Here is a 4,766-nt window from a genome sequence, read left to right on the forward strand (position 1 = left end):
AGTACTTGAAAAGCAGCTTGCTCCCTTGCACATTAGTAGACTTAAACTGACTTTCAACAAGAACAGCAGAATCATAAATCATGTGGGGAAATGCTCATTTTCAAGAAATCGTGGGATACAAACTATATGGCAAAGGCAAATGGCTAAATGTGCAATTTCCTAATCAAATATCAGGTAATAAACAACATTAAAACATTTACTTTGATGAACTAATTAATTCTACGAGTCTTTTAAGGTAAAGGGGCGTGCGGGGCAGACATATTGTTGATTACCGAATCCACAGTTTGTGCTACAAATCCACACAAAACAATCTGAATATAATTTTATTACGCAACAATCATTTCAACAGTTAGTTAGTTATTTCAAGTGTAACACTTAAAGGGCTTGCGATTTCAGTTTAGCATTTCATAGTTTGCTAAAAGTAATACAATCATACATCAACATAATGTAAACAAAAAATTGTTTTCGTAATTACAAATTGTGACAAAGCTTCTTTATTTACATTATAACTTTGAACACAGTTCTGGGTTCCAAACACTGTCTTTGGTGGATAAAGCACTCTGGGTTCGGTTTAAACAGGATGGTACCTGCATGTTTATTTGTGCTGTGATGTCCCACAAATCACAGATTTAAAATACTTTGTTTTATCATACATTGTATTCAAGTCTATATTCAGGTCCTTACCTTCATACAGATAACTACTTTCTTTGAAACCTGTCCTTTTATACCTGCCTAGCTTGTTAAATTACGAACAGTTGTATTAGCGTAACTGGTTGCCAGTCAATCAGTGTTATTGGATAACTACGGAATTCTAGGAGATGTAGTTTTTCATTTCTCATTTAAACTGCAAGAACTAAAAACATTTTTTTCCATCCACTTTTTATAAAGCATACCTTACATTCCAGGTTAAAGACTGTATTTTATTCAAGGTCCTATGTATCTCCCTTTTATGATTTTACCCCATATTTTACCACATTAATTTTCACATAAACACCCCCCTTCTAATTTGTATTTCACATATCTTCTGGACAGGTTGAGGAATAGCACCAATTACATTATCACTTAATAAATCTTCATCAACTGGCAAAGCCAGTTCCAGTGGCATAATTGCACAGTGCTGTACAATACCTACATTTCCAACATGCATCTTATTAAAGGGATGTGCTAAACAACACAAACAATAACATGTACAAAATGTTATATTATGTCTTTTTTATTGGTAGATATATTGACATGTGTATGTTAACAGTTAAAATATGTCTAGCTTGGCTTGTTTTAAATATAGTGCAGGATGCTACAGAGAATGTTTTTTTCACGTTTTGTCAGCAGACATTGCTGAGTTCAATTATCACAGTGAAAGCAGCTGCTACAAGACTTTCAGAAAGTAAATGCTCTCTATCTCAAAGCAATGCTTGGTGCTGATAGGTTGAAACAATAAGCACATGCCCTCACATGGCAATGCTTAGTGCAAATTGGTTGCAATACTCAATGCCAGCCCCCCACATGGCAATGCTAATTGGTTGAAACTGTTGATACATGACATTATTATAGGCAGTCCAGATCAACCATGCTTAAAACTATGAGAAAATCATGATTTTTTTTATAAAGAAGTTGCAGCCACTGTGTATTAAAATTGTGGTTTCGGCGCTGTCATAAATACAAACAGTTTGCTCGTATATATTTGCTTTCAAGGTGGATTTTTGTTCAAAAACATCCAATTAGATAAATATACAATTAGATAACCAGAACATAAGTTCTTAAGACTCCCTCTTTAACATCATTTGAAAACAAACATTTTATTCTGTGTTTCATTACAAGTGAAGAGTTGCAGCTAACAATAGTAACACATAAAATACAGTACTTGCATAACAGTAAAAGTAACGAAGTAACGAAGGAAGGAATGAAGGAACGAAGGCCCAGTCTTCTTTCCTGTTGCTGACTATAGCAACGGGAGAGAAGATCACTGACTGGCTAAAGAGGATGACAAGGAATACCAGTCCCCCACTAGCAAAAGACAATGTGAAAAGTGTGTCACAAAGACAGCTGTAGTGGGCGACGTCAGACCCGAAACCAGGAACCAGGAAATAAACAACAGAGGTGGAGTTTGGTGAAGCTGAGCGATTGGTACCGCTCAGCATTTAATAATTAGGTTGCAAGACAAACAAAACAAAGGACACGGCACTTTCTCCAAAATAAAGAGACAAACAAAAAGGACTACACAAACAAACATGGTGAGCTGATATTTAACTATTATTATTCTTATTATTATAACCTCCGTTTCCAATCCCGTTCTCCACTCACCGGGGCGGGCAACATTGCCACAGAGTGACATTTCCTTTTCTGTTTCAGTTTATTTTTCAGTATTATTTTGCAACGAAATTACAAATAAATAATTGTAGTCACATTAAAAGTTGCGGCAACTATAAAACGTACTGGTTCGTGTTAAAATTTGCGGTTAATGTATAAGCATGGTTAAGGCACGCAATTTTCTTACAGCCTTAACTATGCTCATACATTAACTAGAGAACAATTGAGTGCAGCCGCACCACCAGCACCCCCACTCCCTGCATCCTTCAGCACCAAAATAAATTAAAACAACATCTGCAATAAAACCAGATGCGCCCCTGGAAGGGGAGGGGGGGATGTTAGTATGTGAAATTTGCCCACCCCAGACCAAATCCACCCATATTTGTCAGGTGCTAATTTTGAACCCTACAATTGATCCAAACAGTGCTGCCAGACTGGTGGTTTTCCAGCCAAATTTGGTTTGTTTTGAAAGCATTTAGCATGTAAATATTTGAAAGTTTGGCTATTTTTCTTTATTTTGGCTATTTGTATAATTATTTTCTATTCCTTTCGATTATGACGTTGTTATCAGTGCAGAACTTCAATCAACACAATTGTATGTCATGCCCTCCCTGTCTTTTTTTCTGGAACTCAGCATCCAATGAAATTAGAAATCACACAAATGCTCACACTTGCTGTGGCAGAGCAAATCTCTGCCCTTTTTAAATTGGCAGGGATGGGGTTAATTTCCCCTACCTGCCTGGGTTTATTATGTTCAGGTGGCTGGGGTTGATTAGGTTAATTAACGATCAATCAGCGCCCAGCCACCTGACATAAAAGGAGGCCTCTGTTTCTCATTTGAGAGGAGGGAGCTGAGGAAGCAGGTGGGTGTTTGTGGGTGTTTGTGGGTGTTTGTGGGTGTTTGTGGGTGTTTGTGGGTGTTTGTGGGTGTTTGTGGGTGTTTGTGGGTGTTTGTGGGTGTTTTGCCCAGCCTGGAAACCTTAATTTTGCAAGTTTTGTTTTTGTATTGCTTTATTTGTGTTTAAATCCCTTTATTTTGCCCTTGCACTTTAATTTTGTGTTTTTGTAATAAAAGTAGTATTTTTTTTTTAACTGCAGACTGTCTCTGGGCCTCTATCCACTCACCAGCCTGTCGCACTTGCATTCAACAAATCCGGCTCAAGAAATCTGTGAACCCACCCTTACCTCCGGACTGGTTAATATGGGGATTCTTATATTTAAGGTGACCAGATTTTCAAAGCTCAAAACATATTGTTAAATAATTGACTTTTTAAATAAAAGACCAATTAAACCAGTTAAATATAAGACATTTAATGGTTATTTAAATAACCACCCTTTAACTCTTAATATTATTTTTTTTATTTTTATTTAAGCAGCTAGCTAATTTCAGTACATTTCCGTGTGTATAATTTGTGGCCAATTTGTTTAACATTGTGGTATACATGCCAACAGTCCCTATATGGTTGGGACAGTTCTGACTACCAAGCAAATGTCCCACATCCCGATGCACAGGAAAAAAAATCACGATATTTATCCTTGGAAATTCTTCACAGCTTTAGGGCATTTGCGCTCGAGCCCATGGTCGTCGGTTGGTCGGTGACCCTCATGTATATGTCATAGCCATAGAAAATTTATGGTAGTTTTTCAAGAAATTCACAAATGACAATTTAAAAAAAGCAATATGTCACAGAAGTGCCATTTTATTAAAAAAAGTTTCCAGTGTAAGTTTCCTAAAATTAATAACGCATCAAAGAAAATTACCAAGGTTGAAACATTTTACCACTTAATTGTAACGTTTAAAACAATCTTTTAAAATGTAACAAACACAAGGGTCATTTAAAAGTGTTGGCTGAAAAAAGTAACAAGCAGACAAAACGGATTAAAACAAAACAAGGTTGAATGACAACATTGTCGAGTTTTGTAAATGTTTAAAACTTAGGCTATGTTCATACAGTAATTAAACAGACTGTGTTGTATAGCGCTATGCTGACTTCGCTATCATTTTAATGACAGCCTGTCCTACTGTTCTGTGGTTAACAGCGTCAAGATGCAATGTATCTACTAGGAAAGCTGTAAGTTCCCCTGAATTAGCAGTAGTTATAAAAATGAAAGCGATAGTACAAAAATGAAACAGTGCAAAACAATAACACACAAGGTGGAGGGGGAACCCCGTTCTAAAAATAAACAATACAAAATACAAATAAAAAAAAACATATTTTAATTGGCAGGGCTTTGCCTTGCCCCCTTTTCTATGTGCAGGGCTCCTGGCCTTGTTACGGCGTGAAACCAGAACATCGAGTGACGCATTCAGTAAAGGCGCTCCATGTGGAGTGCAGAATGCGCTTTATAGCCTGGACATTGCTGGTTCGAGTCCAGGCTATTCCACTCCCGACCATGGATGGGAGCTACCAGGGGGTGGCGCACAATTAGCCAAGCGCCACCCGGGGAGGGGGGGGGGC

The sequence above is a fragment of the Polyodon spathula genome, chromosome 4, assembly GCF_017654505.1.
Source record: "Polyodon spathula isolate WHYD16114869_AA chromosome 4, ASM1765450v1, whole genome shotgun sequence".
Lineage (NCBI taxonomy): Eukaryota > Metazoa > Chordata > Actinopteri > Acipenseriformes > Polyodontidae > Polyodon > Polyodon spathula.